General features: G+C 43.8%; 1 pseudogene across 1 annotated transcript; it reads right to left on the minus strand.

Annotated features, from left to right (window-relative positions):
- Positions 1-951: 951 nt before the first annotated feature.
- LOC148517676 (zona pellucida sperm-binding protein 4-like) lies at positions 952-11,087 on the minus strand (annotated as a pseudogene). The gene is made up of 12 exons (XR_015879258.1): positions 10,895-11,087; positions 9,927-10,048; positions 7,319-7,410; positions 6,197-6,352; positions 5,104-5,291; positions 4,608-4,705; positions 4,409-4,536; positions 3,623-3,812; positions 3,384-3,534; positions 2,043-2,121; positions 1,858-1,965; positions 952-1,134 (listed from the first exon to the last, which is right to left on the minus strand). The product of XR_015879258.1 is annotated as a zona pellucida sperm-binding protein 4-like (transcript).
- Between the last annotated feature and the right edge of the window lie 10,015 nt (positions 11,088-21,102).

Genomic DNA, 21,102 nt, shown 5'->3' on the forward strand with positions numbered 1-21,102 from the left:
ACATTGTTCTGTTCAATATTATCATTCAGCCCACTCTGTGTTAGGGTCCCTAGTTTGAAGATCCAATAGGCTTCTTTTCTGCCTAATGCTTTATATCTATGCCCTCCTCGTTTTTTCCCCTAACCTAACGCTCCAAGTGGAAGGTTATGCTATTTGGAAAGCATGTTTCCACCTGCCTGCAATTACCCTATTCATATTTAGGGCCATACGGAGCCTTTTTTCTGAGTTCTGGTGTCATCTACAATTGCAAGTTGTATACACTACAGGTGGTGCAACAACAAGTCTTTGTGAATATTATCAATACATGTTTACTTTCTAGTGTAGAATAATTACAATAAGAAACCTCTGTATATTATCACATATTGAATCGTTATAATTGGCTTTTAATCTTTGCATATGTTTTAATAAAGTGTACAGATGGCACTGTCTCCAATTTGATCTAGATCTATCTATCTATCTATATATTAGTCAGCTCCTCAGGTTTTGAAACAGCAGCAATCTGTCACATTTCTATCCCATTATCATTACAGCATAGGGTTCAACACTAGTGCTTTATATTAGGTTGTTTTTTGTATTTAACAAACTTTCTGGTATTTAGGAGCAAATTGCTGATTTCCATTCCAACCAATCAACTGGTTGGACAGAAAATCTTGTGTAAGGCTGGGTACACACTGAATTATGGGCAAACATTTAGGTGTGGCACTAACAATCCCCAGTGGGATGCACCTCCTAAGTAAACTAGATAGGAGAATAAGAAGTCACACATGAATATTTAATGTTCAAGCATCTAGGGTAAACATAATATTAGAGTTCCACCACTATTGTGAGATGTATGAAGGTATTCATTGAAGGGACAAATTTTAAAAAAAGCCATGCGACTGGACACCTGTCAAAGACTCAATAGAGAGCACAGGCATGTAGACTGGACATTAGCCAGAACCATATCTGACAAATGACAGAGGAACAAGTCAGTTTGGAAAAAGCACTTTATTCATATTACAGTGGGCATGGTGGGGCTCTGACTCCTGCGATGCCACCAGACATTTAGTACTGTGACAGTCACCACAAAGATTACTCCTCCGGCAGCTGCTCCCCTCAGCCACATCATAGTAGACGAGTTAAGGTCAAAGGTACCTGAGAATGGGAAAATAAAGTCAAGACCTAACAAAACTAAGCAGTTGTGTAGCTTCTGCTATCACAGCAGGTTTTATCACTCATTAGCATGATGGGAGACAGACTGGATGGAGCACAAGGCTCGAAGCTTGGGAAGTGGAGAAGGTCAGTCACTAGATAATACAAACGGGTTGGGTCACGGCGGTCAGAATCACGACGGCTCAAGGCAAGTATTCCTATCCTAACCCGTGCCTAAGCCCAAGCCTGTTACTTACCTTCAGGATTCCAGTGTCAGCATCGTGACTTCTGGAATCCCCACCATTGGGATATTTAATGTATCCCACACAAACTAGAGGGGGGGGGGGGTTTAGGGTCTGTTTATCAGGGTATTAGACATACTTAGCTTGCTTGAGAACAGGTTGCAATTCACAAAATATAAAGATTGAATTTTGGGGGACAGACAACCAGTCTTTAGACTAGTTAAGACGCAAGTCGACAAAGGGCTCAATTTAATTGGACAGACTTCGCAGTGTCTTAGTATTTCTTTAAAAGGAACAGTTGACAGGTGCTATAAATTCCATATTCACACAGCTATTCATAGTTAACCAAGGGCTAGATGAAAACACATTTAGTACATCACACTCCACTCTGGCTGCATGCATTTGCCTGAATTAAACTTAGAACATGAAGTGGCTCAATATTGCCATCAATAGCGGTAGTAAGCCACCTAGGAATAGAAGTTACCTTGAACAGAAGTGGCAAGCCTCCTATCTGATGGGATCTCATGGTCAATGAAGTCAACTGGGCCTTTGCTTACTGTCATCTCCTGCGCTGGTTCCTCAGCAGCTCGTCCTGCAAATATAGGAAACCAAATATTAGATGTTGTTCTCACACTAAGCAGAACACGCTTGTACACACAGAGCCCTTACTTGTCCTCTGGCCACATGACCTGGTGCAGGAATCAGCAGCAGATGGGACGCACACAGAAGCGCTGCAGTGGAAGTAGACCTGGGGAACAGATGTCATTAAACAATTACAGGTAGAGCCTCCCATATCCAAATACGGAAGTGTTTTTTTTTTTTTTTTTAACACATTCATATACACACCTTCAGTGTGTTTGTGCAACATAAGAGTTTCATGCATGTACACAAACTGTTTGAGCCACAAAATTGAAGATATTGTATAAAATTATATGCAGGCTGTGTATAAGGTGTATATAAACAAATGCATTCTATATTAAGATTTGGGTCCCATTCCAAAGATCTCATTATGGTATGCACATATTACAGAATATTCAGATATCCAAAATACCCCTGGTCCCAAGCCCTTTGGATATGACCTGTAGCAGTAAAACTGTCTATCGTTAGATGATAGATGTGACCCATAAACTAACTAAAATAAACACGAGACCAAGCTATGCAATTTAAATTAACTGGTCAGCTATATTTAGTTACAATGGTAGGTATGGTGGCAGGAGAAAGAACGGCAAACCAGTGTCCCCTTGTCTTAGGCCAAAAGGATATCACAACTTGTGAGGGACAACTATCCTAGACAAGGGCAAGTGTGATCTTAAAAACTTGCAAGGGCCAACTATCCCTTTCAGAGCAAGTGATGCGGCCCCAACACCCATACAATATTCATCCTGCTCGGTTGAGAGGTGCCGCTGACCCCAATAGGGTGAAATCAGTCTAATCAGTGCATTTAAGGGGTGCACACCGCTATTACTGCTGCAAGATGGACACTTCAATATTGTCGGTCCTTCCCTGCTATGAAATCAAGCCGACACAAGACACAACAGGGGAGGGAGATCAAATTCAAAGAGGCAGATTTAGAACATCAGAATGCCCACACCCTCACGTAACACGCCCCTTAACCTATCGCATCTGCCTACCTGCTGTCAAAAAACAAACAAACAAAAAAAAACCCTAACTTTATTAACCCCCTCTATCCCTGACTAGAAGTTCGTGCCCTCGGTTCTAGCCCAAACCTCCGTTATATTTTGAGATACATGCTTTATAACTGTACCAGCCATGTCTTCATCAATATTAAATGCATCAGAAGTCAAGGGGGATGTTGAGGTGGCAAAGCAAGTGCTCATTGTGAATATATGCAAGATATGGCAACCTGATCGCTGTACACAAGACAGGCTTCCAGACACATTCAGGGATATTACAGCTCAATGACCACTAAACATGACCAAGTATATTGTACCAGTGTCATATCAATCAACTCCTAACAGTTTTATTCATTGCATGTATAAGTTAGTTTACCAGTCCTTCAAGAGCAAGCTGGGAATTCTGATCCACAAAGGTGAAGGTGCTGACAATGAAGCGCTGGTAGTGGGTGGGGAACGGCATGCTCTGTGTAGGTGTGCCAACTGGGACCAGCTGAGTCAAGTAGTTGTCCCCAACAAAAGGACACCTGGAATGAGAAGAATTAGTCATGTGTACAGTAATAGTACACCCTGTCTCATACAGAGGAAGGGAGTGAGATGGAATACCAGCCTTACCGATCCACAAGGATGGGCCATTGGACTTGTTGGGTGGGGTCTGGAGAGGCAGTGGCCCAGCAGTCATTTAAGATCAGGACCAGGTTTGGGTCTGTTCTTTGTATTATTCGGACCTCCAAGAAGACTGGGTCTCTGAGCACTTTGACCACAGGGTAATCTCCATCCAAGTAGTATGAAGCATACTGCATGTCTGCCAGAGGAGAAGCCTTATTACCATTTCAGCATTCACACCAGTCACCAGAACCAGTCACCTATCCAGCAAGTATTCTTTCCATTACATAAAGTCACACCTGCACTCATTGATTCAACATCTGTTTCTGCAGAAATACTCAGCTCTGCATTGCTACCACATTTGCCACTAAAACCTGCCCTACCCAGTCGCCCACTGGCATCTCATTCATCATAGGGAACTGCCTGTCAGATCACTTTATTCTTTATAAAGCAGACAACCACTGCCCAGTTCTAGAACACTGTTCTGCATCAGAGATAAAGTTACGGGTTCTTGCATAAGTCCCATTACATTTGTTCTGTAGGCCTCTGCATCGGCTCATACTTTAGACCTCTGCATTGCAAACAGCCCTCTAGGCTCTAATGCCCACAGCATTAGCTGTACAGATCTGCTATGTAGATTAGAGATACCCATTCTTACTAGGGAAGTCTTCAGATCTAATAAACCAGTATGTTGTAGACAAGCCCACCTCCCTTAACTGAATTATACAGTTAATACAGCCAAAATCAATTTCCCTAGTGTACTGCTGCTTAGACACTAAATACACTAGTCATTACCTTGTGCTATCCTCATGTGTAGTAGGAGAGGGCCTGAGGTGGACACAGGAAGGGGTGGGGGCAGGGTGAGCACCTCAACGCGCAGCGGGAGAACACCAGTCCGAGAGTAGCTGCAGTGGACAGTCAGCCTAGGGCAATACAGTATTCGTTTTGCTCAGTGTACAGCTCCCCCAGACACATACACCAGTATATGGCTTACCTAAATGTGCTGTCTCTTGTGATAGATGACCCTTGCCATGTCCTTATGTCTTTGGTGGCATAAACTGTATTCTCATACACTATAGTGTTATCCAATTCCTGGCAAAAGGAAGATCAGAGATGTGGAAGATGGGAGGAATACAATATATAACTCATGCACTGGCTAGGTAAGTCACCATATACCAAGGAGTCCCTTTAGCAGCCACTGAAACACAATGACAAAACCCCTCCACATCAAGAGCCATGTTTGGGATTAGAGGAAGGATTCTTTTTTCAGCAAGTCCAGATCATTTGCTGGAGTTAGTAATTTGATAAAGATTAAATACTACACCATGTTTTTCAAGACTATGGTCTCATCTTCCTGTAATACCAAAGGTCCATGAAGGCTCCATTGCTTCAGTGGCCGCATATTGTGGATTGGGCTCAGACAAGAGATTGTCCATTTAAAAATAATATGACAGTTTTACTGCTCCCTTCCAGTTACACAGCAGACTGACCTGACTGGCTCCACCACAAGAGAGCGGGAACTGGAACAGTATGAAAGCTGAAGTCTTCGAAACACTCAGCATGGGGCACGAGGTGGCATCCACATTGAGGACACCGGCTGAACCCAAGAGCAGGGATGGTGTAGTCACATCCTTAGAGATAGCGATCAGGACCGGGCCATCTGTACACAGTGCAGTCACTGGAGGGGGAACCACCACAACAGAAGCAGTTTGTTAAATTAAATCATTCATCTAATACTTAGTCAACTACAAGTATCTACAGGATGTTTCTAAAAGAAAAAAAAAAAAGTTAGTACATATGGGTCAGCTTATAGTGCAAGTGTCATCTTAGATGCCAGACTTCTGAGGGTTCCAGATGAATAAAATTGTACAATCTGGGCACAGGACACCCAAGCCCAGGTGACCAGAAGGTTCTGTTAAGGTCAGTAATCATTCAATGGGGAGGGTTATTTATGGCTTAACCACCAATGCAGAAATGACAAGCCCAAATGCTTAACCAGTGGCATGGTTTATTTGAGCTAGATGCAGCTCAGTTATACACTGGTTAAGTGGAACGGGGTGTCATACAGCTCACCAGTCAGTATACAGGTAGCAGTGCAGGCTCTCTATAAAGCAGTGTGTAATTTGTGAACTCAGGTGTCACAAGGGAGGGCAGATTCCTGGGAAATACAGGAAAGGCAGAGCAGGCACAATGGTGTCTATTTACTAAGTCTTAGGAGCTGTTTGGCTGGCACTTTATCTCCATCTAACTGCCATGTCACAGGCTGTGTTTAAAAAAAATGACAGAAGGTGGTTGGTACAGTACTTTATCCCCATCAATTTTGTCTGGTTCAGAGGCACATGTGGTACAAGTTGCCACCGCAGCTCACAGATGGGGTACTAATGTGGACATGCATCAAACCTCAAGAGGTTACGGTGGACAAGTTGCCCATAGGAACCAGTTTCTATCATCTACAATAGGTAGAAACGAATTTGTCGCCATGGGCAACTTCTCCACTTGCCCTCATTAGAGGGCACCTCCCATTTTGTTCTATTAGAACACTGGTCCAGGTTAGGAATCTCCTGAACCCCTGGAACGTCTTACCTTTGTTTCCATAGTAACAAGGAAGGGAGGGGTCACTGGGAGAGAAGCAGCAGTCTAGTCCTTCACAGACAGCCCTGGTCACAGAGGCATTGGCACAAGGCAAGCGGTCACCACTCTGCACAGAAGCACAGTCACTGGGGCTCGGAGCGTCCATAGCTGAGGGAGAGAGTCCTTAGTGTGGTCCTAACACCCACTGAGTCCCAACTAGTGATAGACAGTGATTTAGTAACAGTATAACAAGTAGTCTGAAGGTTCAGATTTCCCACATATTTACTGGTCAAGTTTTATTCTTTAGCTCATTAATAGGGAACATCCCTTACAGAGCATTACTGACTAATGGGCTGCCCAGGGGAGACATTTGACTAATATGGAGTTTGACAACTATATTTAAAAATTTAAAGCTGAAAGGAAGACATTTTATGCCAAGTTGTCTCCAGACACATCCAGTAGTACAAGGGTGAATCGTTCACTGTATGATCAGTTAAAGGAATCATTTAAAAGGGATGGTGTATATAGAAGCCGCATCAAACTATTGAGACATTTGCCATCATTGTGATATATACTTGGTTTAAAGATTATTTTTTTTCAATAATTTTTATACCTCCTGTTGCAAAAATTAGCAGTAAATGAATAATTTAACTTGCATCACTAAAACAGCCAATAGATCTAACAAAATCCGAGAATTACACCTTTGTTTCACCATACAATATTATAATTGCTCTCTATTTTGAACTTACTGTTATATTTATTGAAAGGCTCACAAATTAGAATTTCAAAAAGATTGTATGCACTAAAATATATTACTGTATTAAATCTGAATATATACATTCACCCCAAGCAAGTTATACCTCATGCATACATAAGCAGAAGGGTTTGCTAACAAGTGTTTGAAAAAATATATAAAAATAGAGATGAAGTATTAATGTCATCTAACACATCAGGTATAACATGCCTTCTCTTGTAGGAGAGTGTAGCAAACACTTTCTTAAATTATCAGATTACTTAAAAAACAACAGATTAGTAATTCTGGGGATTACAGTCATTTTTCTTGTGCCTCAGTTTCCATCAAGATCCCACAGTTACTCTCACACAGGACGTCACATGTAGAGAACAGAACGTTACCTGGCAGGAACGGGCACCGGATGTGTCTTTTACTATATTCCACTTGACCATTGGCAATTTGCTCCACAATCAGTCATCGCGTGGTCTCCATTCTGTGACATGAGAGCAATACAATTCTAAGTTACAGAATCCTGTACATCTTTATGTGCATGGTCATAGTAAAGGGAATTGTACTTATCCTGTGGGGAGGGGGGGCTGAGGTATACGACAGATATGGCGCATGTACCAAATTAGTGAGACATAACTAGCGCAATACAGTATTGTGTTTGAATGCATCAGATCTCAGTGGGCCTGGAACATATTGGAGTCTATAGTACATATCAGCCCCTCCCAGGTCACCTATAGGCTATGGCAGTGTATTACAGTCATTCAAGGTTATGGTTATGGAGCGTGTCCGATACTTTAACGCAGAAAAAAAACTCTGATATGAAACGTTAACTTCACTGCCGAAGTTTACATTTCATATCGGAGTTTTTTTCTGTGTTAAAGTATCGAGCGCGCTCCCGCGTATCCCCGTATTCAATTTGAAATAGTCGAAAACGGGAACCTCCAAAGTTGGATTTGCGTAAAGTTACGATTTTTTCCATAAAAAATTTGTAAGACCCCCCTAAAGTTGTAAAAACATGGGGGATCACTATGGGTACCCCCGTTTTAGCCTTTAAATGAAATTTGGGATTTAAATAGCCGCAGCAGGTGTTTTTTTCCCCCCCCGACATTGAAGTTTTGCAGAAGAGCACTTAGGTTATTTTTTTCATTTTTTTAAGTGGTCCCATCAAATTTGGGGTACATGAAAATGGGTACTAGCATATTTTTAAGTCCCTAAAGTAAGTTTTTAAAAATTCTGCATTTGTGCACCAGCCGCTATAATTCTATTCTTCAAAACACCTGCCGCATACTTGCAGAATAGCCCTGAACCTATTTCCCTATTGTTAAACAATTTTTTCACCCCACTTTTTAAATACATTTTTTGGTGTGTCCCTATTTTTTTTTTTTTTAAACCCAATTTTTTTTTAAGGGTGTCCCGATTTTTTGTAGGACTTTTTTTTTGAACATTTCCTTTTAAGGGGGACATTCCCAAAACTACAGGCTATTTTTTATAAGCCTACACCCCCAAACCCCTATTCTGCTTTTTTTTTTCCACTTGCTATAGTGCTTAGAAAAATTATCCCCATTTTTCAAAAGATTACCCTTGAGCCCATTTAAGGAAAAAAAGTGTGATTTTTTGGGAAATATGCCTGGAACCCCCCTAAAGATGTCCTGACATGGGGGGGTCACTATGGGTAACCCCGTTTTTTGCCTGCTTAAGAAAGTCTGGTTTTTATATAGCTTTGCAAGGTGTTTTTCCCTGCCGCAGCTATTAGAAACCCCGACTTCCTTCAGGAGTTAAAAATGGGGTACCAAAAATTTAGAAAAAAAAATGACATAAGGTCCCCCCCTGAAGTGCCGCATGTCTGCTGGCACTTGTAGTTCCACAAGTGCAAAATGGCAGGCATGCTGGCACTTGTAGTTCCACTGTAAAGTACAATAGTTACATTATTTGGCCCCCCCTATTACTCCCATACCCACCGCTCCAGGGGTATGGGGATGAGCCCCAGGCTTCAACGTAAGCCTGTGGTGCTCGGGAGAGGGGGGACCCTTTTTTGGAGGGGTCCCCCGAGATCACCGGCTTGCGCTGACCGACTTGGGGTGTAATGCTTTGGACCTGGAACCCCGGCGATTGGGTCTCCGGGCTGTGGCATTACACCCCGATCGGTTGGGTCTGGTGCTGGTCTTAAATATAGGGGGTACCCCACGTCATTTTTGCTCCCTATATTTAAAACCAGCACCAGTCCCTGCAGCCTTGGGTTGGTTTCTAAAATACGGTGGACCCCCTAATTATGTCTAGACATGGGGTTTCACTTAGGGTACCCCCATTTTTAACTGCTGAAGTCGGGTTTCTAATAGCCGCAGCAAGTGCATAAATGCGACTTTGAAGAAAGTGGTGCAGAAGAGCATTTAGATTTTTTGGGGGGGGGGGGGGGGGGAAAAAAAAAAAAAAAAAAAAAAAAACTATGCCCAGCAAATTTGAGGTACTTGAAAATGGGGGTCAGCATATTTTAAAGTTGCAAAATAGACGAAAAAAATCGTGCAAAGTGTAAACCCACTTGCGCAAGGAGCGGCAATGAAAAAAAAAAAAAACACCTGGGGCATACTTGGGGACCCCCCCAGAATCAAGTTCGCTATTTTTTAACTTTGTTCCCCAACATTTTTTTTTTGGCCCCCAAATTCAAAGTGCTTTTTTTGGAGTGTCCAGATTTTTTTTTTTTTGACACAGATCGTTTCAAGGGGTCATTCTGAAGGGTGCAGGCTATATATATATATATATATTTTTTTTTAAACCTGCACCCCTAAACCCCAATTCTGCACTTTTTTTCACCACCTATTCAGTGGTGAAAAGTTATCCCCGTTTTTTATCAAAGATTTTTCAAAACGGCGATAAGTCTCTGAAATTGAATACGGTGTAAAAGTAAAACCTGCGATAATGACATCATACCTCCGATATTAACGCAAAAACAGACTTATCGCTCCCATATTGAATACCCCTGATCGTGTTAGTAGTTCACCTTACCTCCTTCCTTACATAGCATCCATCATAGGCAGCACCAATGATCATTGAGCCATCTGGTTTCTGTCCTACCCAGAGCCCACAAGTAGAGTCATTATGGAGCCTGTGAGGCTTCCCAGCATTATCTGGAAGGTATAGAATAGAAGTGACAAGTGCATTCCTAATAGCCAGCACAGCCTATCCTCCAGCAACTACACAGACACATTACTATAGGGTCAGAGTTCAACACAAATAGTGTTGCTGATGGCACTCCATGGGCATTCAAAACAACCTGTCAAACATGTAACTCCAAAATTACAGATGAATTACTTACATCTTTCTTCAAGGATCATGATGATCCTTGAAGAAGATAGATAATAAATCTGAAAAATTGGCATTACAGGACGACTGACATGTCTTGAAAGTCCATAGAGTGCAATCAGCTACACTATTTGATGCTCACAGGCATTTTGATGTTTATTTAAACCCTTATGTGACATGCTGGTCTGGAGATACATATATAGTAGGGGTGCAAACGCTTGTCACATACAGAGAAAATATTGGCCACTTCAAACAAAAAGTACTGGGCAGCGGTTTAATTTTTTTTTTTTTTAAACACAATGAAATTGGTGAAAAAAAAAAAAAAAAAAAAAAAAACACAACCTAGGCAACACCCTTCCCAACACCCCCCCCATTTATATACCCCTAAAAATCAGTACAGACAAAGCATTGCATGATAATTATAGGGTTTGTTCATACCACCATATTATGACAGTCTGGTGTAACACAATGAAGTTGCTCCTAAAGGTTATTACTATTAGCACCCCAGAGATAACATACAGTAGGTTTTGTATTTTCCCCAGAAAGCAGGATAGTAACTTACAGACCTCATCAGTTCATAGAGAATAATTCAACACACTGAGTTCCAATTATAGAGGCCATGTCTCCAGTTAGGAAATTCTGTAAAGATCAGAGATACTCAGTTTACTCACCTAATACTGTGACAGCAGACACAAAATCTAGGAGCACAGAGGGAAGAGACAGACGCATCTTACTGGGGCCACAATGCAGATCAGAGACATCTTCTAACAGCCCCTCAGTACCAGACACTGAGGTACAGCTCCACAGCAACACTACACATCCCAACCAGCCCCTGGTGATCCCCATCCTGCCTGCAACTCCCAATACTGCAGGTGATCACAGGCCGGACATTTATACCATAATGAGGGGGCGGCGGCTGCTGTGTGATCAGACAGGTGCTAATGTGACCCCAGGTGTGTGTCATAAGGGCACTCAGGTGGGTAATAATAAGTTTATTAACTCACTATCGTATTCACCATAACTTACCATCTATTTTCATTCCATTAATTAATGGGACTAAGTATAAACCCATATTAAAGAGTTTTGCAAACTCCACCATTACAGTCCAGATTGTAAGGCTATCCATTCTTGCTTGAGCACAGGTGACTTAATTATTATCTCAGTCAATTTGATTTAACCATCTGGACTCAAACATAGATATCCTTAAAACATGCAGTGTAGTGGAGTTTGGGAAACTCTGTCATGCCATGTATTTTTACTGTGTATATACTGTAGGTACCCCAACCCCCCAAATGTTTGTATTTTATGTTTTGCACACATGGGAGTCCCAAAGCAGAATTTGTGCACTGCCTTCCATAATGTCAGGAAAGACGTTCAAGATGAGCAGCGATCCGGCCGGCCAAGCACGTCCTGCATAGATGACTATTTGTGCCACATTGAAAGTCTGATTCTCTGATTCTAGAGGACAGATGCAGAGCTCTGAGCGCCCTGTTCTGGCCCCACCCCTTTTCTGCTTGAAATGACGTAGCAGATAAGGGGGCGGGGCCGCCAGCACTTAAAGCTGCAGCAGTGCCCGCTTGGCAGGGTGCCTGCCTGTAGCGTCCAATGGATGCTACAGACAGCACTGCCACAGCAAAGCTGGCTGCAGGGTGTCATTCCAGGTACCCTCCAGCCAGAAGCAGGGGCCATGGGGTGGCCACGATGTCGTCCACAGAGCCCTGCGCTATGTGCAGTTGCATCGGCCGCACACCCCTAGTTATGGCTCTGGACAGACGCATTTGAGTTAGCGATATTGCTGAGGAACTGAACCTCTCAGTGGGACCTGTGCACATCGTCGTTCATGAGCAACTGGGGTACAGCAAAAAGTGTTCATGCTGGGCACCGAAGCAGCTCACAGAAGTTCACAAAACCAATAGGTTGGGATCGTCTCTCCTGCACTTGACATTAGGGCCTGATTCAAAGGTGGACACTATTCCGCTGTGCACGCAATTGAGCAACTATCAGTGGTCTGTACTTGTGTCCCAGCCGCATTGCGCACGTGCTGCAAATTAATTCTGATTGCGCACACTGGGCCTGATTCAGACCCACTGGCGAGCGCTATGTGCTCGCAAGCGGGTCGATGTTGGCCCAGTGCGCATGCGCATGATGGAGCCGGCTCCGTCGTGTGAATGCGCAAGACCCGGATAGCGATGGGAAATCCGTCGCTCCGGGTCTCGCTACAAAAGGGGCGTGCTGTCGATGTTGAGTGACAGCACGCCCCCTTTGGCGGGCGGGTAGGGGGCGTGGCTGCCTAGACGGAGGCGTTCCCATGGGAACGCCTACCGTCTAGGGCCGGCCCCACTGACATCATAAGTGATGTCAGTGGGAGTGCTTTCGGCTCTGCTAGAGCCAACAGCACTCTTGGGTTTGCTGCAACGAGACCCTTGCCGCAAGGGTCTCGTCGCAAGCCCGATGGTCGCGATGGTCTTGACCATCGCGACCATCTTCCCGGCCGCTCGCTGTAGCTGTGGGTGGTCACCCACGGGGGCGTGCTGTCGATGTTGAGTGACAGCATGCCCCCTTTGGTGGGCGGGCCAGGGGCATGGCTGCCCAGACGGAGGCGTTCTGTTAGAGCCAAAAGCACTCTTGGGTTTGCGGAAACAAGACCCTACCGCAAGGGTCTCGTCGCAAGCCTGATGGTCGCGATGGTCTTGACCATCGCGACCATCTTCCTGACCGCTCGCTATAGCTGTGGGTGGTCACCCACAGCTATGCGAGCGACCAGGAGGCTGCTCTAAAAAATGAGAAGGAAGGCCCTGATTCAGAGCGAGCGCTCTGTGAGAGCGTCCGGCTCTGAATCAGGGCAACTGTGAGGATTCACACGCAATTGATTGACAGGAAGAGACTGTTATGTGGTTGGTTACAGAGAGTTCTGGCCAAAACGTGGGCGTGTCAACGCCATTTCCTGGGCGTGTACTAGCCAGCATCTGCGATCGCGCATGCACAGAAGGAACCTCCAGCGTCTCAGTTACCACAGCTAGTTTTTCTGAGTGACCATAGACTTACTCAAGCTGTTAAAGTTTTGAAGATCTGCTTACAATGCTGCGTTTGTGTACACAGTTGCGGGAAACTAGGAGGTTTCCGGTGGGCGTCTCAATACAAAATCTGCTGGCCACAGCCCACTCAGCATAATGTCCATTGGTACAAATGTGCATTTCAGTGAAGGTGGGGGAGTTGCTCTGCATTCCCAGGTGACCCAAGCCCTCAAACAGGCCCAGGTCCAGGTACTCTTTACCCACCCCATACCCCACTCCTGGCTCCACATTTACTATACATCAAGCTTTGCACTATGTACATGTGATACCCTGCAGTTGTGAGGTATCACTTAAGGACCTGGGATCTTTCCTGGTATCTGCCCACCGCTATTCCTGAGCAGATAACAGGAAAGATCCAAGACCTGTCCCACCCACAGATAATACGCTGTGGTCACAAACTATTACGTTACAGGTGATTCTGATGACAGCCTTTCATGGGCAATGAGATCCTACTCTAATTTGGCCATTTAGGAAAAGGGCATAGAGGCCAGCGTCATTTAAACAAAGCTGATTTAAAAAAAAAAAAAAAAAAAAAGAGCAGTTGGAGGGGTGAGAGTTGGGGCTGTAGAGAGATGAGAGCTGGGAGACGCCACTGAGCAGCGTGACGCAGATATTGAGATCAGCAGCTGAGAGGGAGAGACTGCAACAAGCAGACTGGCTGAGACTTGTGGTACCATGCAGAGTCCCGCTGAAGTGACAGCTGTGTCTTACCTTTTGGAGGGAAAGTAGCGTCCTGGCTCAGTGTACTACATTGGCGAAATAAAACCATTTAAATGTCCATAAACATCCATTGTTGTGTTACCAGACATAGGGCAGAATGTACTACACTTTGCATGTTGGATACTGTAAGGGTCCCATGGTGCACATGAAGCCTTTGATGTGACCCGGATCACCAGCATTCACATCATTTAGAGAGTCTTCTTCAGATTTCATAGTGCTGTGGACATTGATATTTGGGTTAAAGGACCCTCCGTCACGTTAAAGGACATATGAAAAGCGCATATTATGTTTGGTTTATGTGAATGTCCAGTTTTTGTGTATATAGAATTTGTCTTAAAGAAACACTCTGTAGTTTTATAGTGAGTGTTCATAGTTACCAGTAACAGACTGTATATTCGGATTTATTGTGAAATTAATGCAAATCTCATTTCCTTTAGTACAACCATCTTGCTGCCCCCATTCCAGTTCTCATCTGATGTAAGTTAAAGCAAACATAGTGCATTTACTGTGTCTGAGGGAAGAACCCTTGCCTCTCTGCTGGGACGTGATCAGAGTTGGAAGTTGCCACCAAACAAAGAAGCTACAAGGTCACTCTATCAAAGAGGTTCTCCAACTTGCACCCACTCCACACCATCACCTTAAGCAGGGGGGTCACATACATAGTGCAGCTATAGTGCTCTCCCCTTCAGATTGGTCCAACACTTTCAATCGTTGCTCATTATAAACACCTTAAAACCTCCTTTGATGTCATGGGGGATGAAGGCCGGCTTCTCACACTGGTGGACTATATTTCCTTGCCCAAAGTGTGTAAAACACGAACAAACAGGCACAAATACTGTATTTGCACCTATTAGCTTGAACACTTTGTCAATTGAATCTGGAAATGTCAAATTTCAGGGATATTTACCCATCATTTAAATTAGTGAGAGGCAGCAGGAAACTGTACATGATTATTTCCGCAGTAGCACGGAAATGCAGTCTTTATACTTGGATACATGAGCAGCCTCCTACTATGACACTTTCTAAAAATAAAGTTTATTTAATTTTTCAGAATGGATCGGATTAGAGACCTCCCTCCATAAAGAATAAACTATAGAATATTTTTTTTCAAAAGAAGGTAGATTTTCACAGATACTAAACGTGTCAGAGGGGCATATTTATCAAGCTTATACCATGCGGAAAGATTGTTTTGCACCATATCTCAGGAGCTATGGAGCATGTGCAGGAGACTCTGGCAAAGTATCTGCATATGGTCTCCCTCTGGTCTTAAAAAACCAATATTTACACCACCGACCTCTGCGTGTGTAGCAAGCAACCATGCCTGTATTAACCCTTGCAGCACCCAAGTGTTTGAGTTTAGTATTGGAAATTAGAGCAGAAAAAAAAATGGATTTCAACGGTGACAGGTGGCATAGAGGCATCCTCGGTCCCAGCAAGCCCTGAGTGCTCTCCTTGTAGATAATGTAAAAACCTAATCAGGGCCAGATTAAGAAGCTCATCGCATTGTACATTGGGCCTGATTCAGAGTTGGGAATAGAGAGATCTCTCTCTTAACTGATCATCTTGGTGAAACCATGCTGCACTGCAGCTGGAGCAGATTTAAAATGTGCAGATTTAGATTTGGGAGGGAGGTGTCCAAACCATACTTGCCTACCCTCCCGATTTGGCCGGGATCCTCCCGAAAATCGGGTGCCGCTCCCGGCCCCCCGGAAAGGTAGGCAAGTCTCCCGGCCCCAGTGACCCACCTGCATAAACCCCGGCAGCGGGGGGGACCGATGACGTGATTTGTGCTGAATCACATCATCGTAGTCCCGCCCCCTGCATCACAATGCCGATATTAATGGCATTGTGATGCAGGGGGCGGGGCTACAATGACGTGATCGCGCTGTCACGCCCATGCCCCGCCCCCAATGACGTGTCATCCTCTTAGCCACGCCCCCTTTTCTCCCGCGACACGCCCCCTTTTTGCCGAGAGACTTTCCCCTGTGATTGCCCGACAGCTCCCTCCCGGACGGAGGGAGTTAAATGTCGGCAACCCTGGTCCAAACTGACATCTAAATTGTAGAGTAATAATAAAGCTGTGCAGTATTTGTGAGCTACATGCAAAAAAATAAATAAAAATTATGTATTTACATCCCTTGCATTGCAACATGGTTTGTCCAGGTACATAGTTAAGTGCTATCTCTCTCTCTATTCCCAACTCTGAATCAGGCCCCTTGTGCGGAAGCTTCCGAAAGTTTCTCCTCCCAGAACTTGCTGCATGCCGACACATTGCAGCCCCATAAAATTCTATAAAGGACTCCTGCGCTGGTGGCCCGCAGTGGTTGTTTCTGATATCTGTTACCGACCCTTTTTAATACATATGGCAAGCTATACATATTGCGGTAAACCTCAAAAAAATGACAGTATTAGAATTAATGCATCCTACTTATGACTAGGACCCCAAAAACAAATACCTTACCCCTACTCACGATGAAATTAATGGTTTTTCAGGCAGTTTTATAGAAGTTGAGGAAAATCCCAAATCAAGTACTTCCCATTGGTGGCAAAATTAATTGTTTTCCAGGCAGTTTTTGTTTAATACTGGCTGGCAGCAGAAAGAAAAAACATACTGCTCACCCGGCCAATCTGGGTGATACATAAGCCCAATATACTGGAGGCCCGGATATGGCCTTCCAATTGCAGATTTTCAACAAACAACAATGGAAAATACAATAGCAGTTACCTTAGTATACATTGTGCAAAATATGTACCGAAGTGCAAATACTGTAGGCTTATCTGAGATTAGTCTTTTAAATCCAAAGTCCATTATGCTGGCCATACACCTGACCAACTTTCCTCCAACTAGTTGGTTGGAATGAAAATCCGGTAATGCATGAGCACAAATAACAATTAGCCATTTCCTCCCAAACACCAGAAAACGGATGGAGCCTGTTGGTTAAATCTGTTTGATTTAAGCAACTTGTCAGAACAACAGCTTCCATCCATTTTCCCAGTGTTTGGGAGCAAAAGGCTGATTGTCATTTGCTCTCATACATTACCGGATTTTCATTTCAACCAACCAACTCGTTGGATGGGTGGAGGAAAGTTGGTCAGGTGTATGGCAGCTTTAGGCTGGATACTGTCAAAGTCAAATAATTGGGTATGACCGCTTTACAATTATTATCTGATGATATAGTAATCTATAGTCTGATGGCGTGTTACTAGGACGCTACTTTGCATTGGTGCAATCCAATGCGCACAAATGCGAACGCACACATGTATTCACATACACACGCGCATTCCACACACAGACGCACATACATATTAAATGGTTCCCATACATTATAGATAATCAGTGTTATTAAAAGGTATTGTTAGCTAATAATTAAGATGTACTTAAAAGAGATCTAAGGTTCAGAATACAGTGGACATGTCATGTTTGGTATCATACTAAATCCCTGTTTATTTGCAGACATCCGTTGCTATCGGCAAAGAAGTTGCATCATGTGTCCGCTAGTTATGGATGATAGGGAGTTATTGAGTAGAATGTTATTACTTGTATGCAGTGTTGTAGCCAGTTTTAACCAGTTCTTCGGCGGGAAGATACACAATGTGACCGTTGGGGGACTGATCCATACCCCTGATGACACCGTATGAACTGACCAATGACCAGATGCAAGAACCAATGAGAACCTGCCAACTTGTCTCTTTGTTATCTCTGTAACCTGTACCGCATATAGGCTTGTGTACTGGCTTCAGTGTACAGACAACTTCTTTGCAACAGCAGACTTCTGGACTGAATGGCTGTATACTGGAACCAGTGCGCACACGTATGTATCAGCTGTACTATTGTTTATTTTCTTGCTTTTTACTCTAATTGTTAAAAACTTATATTGTGTTACCCCTTTTTACATAAAATAACTTTTGTGCTTTGGAACCACACGATTAGACTGGAAAGCAATTCTTTCTAAGGCGACTTGCACCGCAAAATAGCGACTGAACGGCATTAATAGTACACATTCGATGTATCATGTTGAGGCATATCGGAACCATAGATCAGGCACATCATCTAATGTTTACCCGCAATTGTACTCTCACATGGGTAGTTGACATCTTGTGATTGGCCATGCAGTACGACCAATCACACAATATTGCATGCAGGACAGCGTAGTGTAGTTAATGAAAAGTTGATCATTCGTTCTTTAAACCTTTAGGTGAGTGAGTATCTGCAATTTTGCATGTTCCAGGGCAAAGGTAAATCGGCCCAACCATCAGCAAGACTGCTGGGTTGTTTAATGTCTACCCCGGATTACTCTCCACCAAGTATGTACGTAAAATAAAAACAAAAAAGATACTCTGTGTGGGGACACTTAAAGAAAGATATAAATTGAAAAAAAAGTAAATATAAATACAGGGGCCTATTCATGATGTTGATTATCAGACCCCTATATTTAACATTCTGTCTCGCCGCGGGAGCAAATCATCATTGTACCGTACAGGGACGGAGTGATCCGAAAGGATCCCTCTTCGCAAACCCAGGACTCCTTCCCATAGTAGACTCTGGGCACAGACTGCGGCTCTCAGTACGCTGCCAGGGAGAGAGGAGGGGGCCCCGGACGGTGCAATACAGTGCTGAGGAAAAACATTAGGCAGCTATAATCAGTCCATCAGGGGACAAGCCCATGTAGTGAGTTACATAACAGTAGCACAGATGTGTAATGGTAGCATTACTGCCTCACAGCACTGAGGTCCTGGGTTTGATTCCACTACAGCCTGTGTGGAATTTGCCTATTCTTCGCGCTCTGGTTTCCTCCCAAAGTCCAAAAATATATTATCGTGATACAATACATCCCTCCCTCCCCCCCCAACTTCATGGTTCATTAACACAGTATGTATCAAGAATTTCACAAAGGACAGCTCTCCCGATAAGAGCTGTCCTTTGCGATGCTGTCAGGTAGAGGGGCTTCCGGGATAAAAACAGCCAGAAGTCCCTCTGGGGTCTTTCCTCTAATGCTCAGGACGACGCTGGCCGCAGGGGTCCATGGGAGGGATCAGATCCCTCCCAACCTGGAGCATCCCGATAAGAAGCCCATAGGCATTCCAGGTGTTTAGTACAGTCGAGGAATGCAGTAAAACCCCCGAAAACTGCCACATTTTTACCTTTAGTACATCCCACCCTTAGTCACAGAAATTTAAATAAAAAGGGTTACATGTTTTGCAATGTTTTTACTTTTTAAAAAAATATGGGGGTGGTTGGCAAGAAATTGAGGTCCAGGCATCAACTTAGATGTGACACCAAGTCTGACAAAGAGCAAAACACTCCCATACCTTTGCTCAACTTTTCCACCCCTCACTGTCAGCACCCAGCCCGATAACAGGCTGATATCCAACCATACATCCTAAAGACTCAAGTTACACCACCATACAGACTTCAGGTAAATTGCTAGGATTCTAAAAACTCCTAGCTGTGGTAGAAATATTTTAAATCACAGCAGATAATCTATAGTTTTGGTCTTTGTTCCTGCTTGATATTAATGCTGGCTGCTTGAATAGCCCCTGCCATATCTTGTGCCAACTGAGCATCTTCAGGTACTCCCTATACAGACATAGGGGCCCATTTATCAAAGTTAATTTGAGGTAAATTCCCCAAAAACAAGTTTTCAGGAGTTTACCTCAAATACTAAGTATCCCCCGGATGTATGAAAGAGGGACCGCAGCAGGTATCTGATACCTGCTGCGAACCCTCCATAGCCACCTCCCCCATAGGTTACTATTGGGGATGCGATGCTGCCAAAAATCAATATCGGGAATGCAAAGCATTCCCAATATTGGCCCCATCAGCCAACGCCATCTGAAGATAGCGGTAGCCGCTGTAGTCTATAGGCAACCTACCGCATTTCAGCCAGCGGCGAGATCTCCCAGATCCCTCCACCAGCAATGGGCACCGCTCATGTGCATTCCGCAGGACTGTGCAGCAGCCTCGCACACACTCCGGCCACATCGGAGGGACGGGCTCCTTTCAGAGCCCATCTCCCTGCATGTGCCGGTACATACATTCAGCCGCTATGATCGCATTTTGCAATGCGATCATGGGCAGTACTGGATGCCCTGATCGCATTGCAAACATTAATAAATGGGCCTTATGTTTTCCAATCTACTTCAGACAATTTATTTTTCTGCACACAGGATACAAGTGAATGTATCTAACAAAACTACACAAGCCCTCAGGATTCCTGTGCGATTTAACTCCCATTGATCTGCATGAACAGTTTTAACATATCAAAAGAACATCACTCACAATATGCCCAAAATATCTACAACCTCATTTAAAAGTTTGATTAAGTGATGTCAACTGCAGGGTAAAGTAGCAAATTAACAGAATAAGTCTATTGTATGCCAGGAGTGTAGACCAGGCAGGTCAAAATACCAACCGGGCCAAAGATTCATAGTTTAAGTGTGTGGGCCGCAACAAAAAAAAAAAAAAAAAGTCTTCTAGGCAATTATGAAAGGTTTTTATTAATAAAAACCAATGCAGTGCCCCTTATGTAATCTCACCCTGTATTAGAGCCCCTTATGCAGAGCCCCCAGTAATGCCACCGGGGCTGTGCTCAGATCATGGCAGGGGTATGGGCCACATATTATATATGTGTGCCCACACTCCGGAGTTTATTCGGACCGCATGTTTGACATGCCTGGTGTAGACAAATGCTTGGTATGGGTAGACAAGACTGTTAGCACTTGTACTTACCACAAACTGAGGTAAAATTTGCAAAGGTATCTACTCAAATTTTAAATAGAAGCATTTAGTCTGAGACCACATCACAGGTCCTCCAATTTCTGCACCAACATTAAGTGTAATAAAGATTAAAATAACTGCTAATGTTCCTCAAATCATTGTGCAATGCTGACAAAACATTAACATAACTAGTTTGGCATCTGGCTATGCCAGTGTACATTCTGTTTTACTTTCAATTAAAACAGTAGTTAGTGTAAATATATACACAGTGGGCCAAATTCAATTTAGTGCGATGTTGAATAGCCACAGGGGGGTGTGGGGTGCGCTATTTTACTCAATACAATGTGCTGTTTGCCTTGTCAGGAAT

Source organism: Taudactylus pleione, unplaced genomic scaffold (genome assembly GCF_031769625.1).
Source record: "Taudactylus pleione unplaced genomic scaffold, aTauple2 ptg000212l, whole genome shotgun sequence".
Classification (NCBI taxonomy): domain Eukaryota; kingdom Metazoa; phylum Chordata; class Amphibia; order Anura; family Myobatrachidae; genus Taudactylus; species Taudactylus pleione.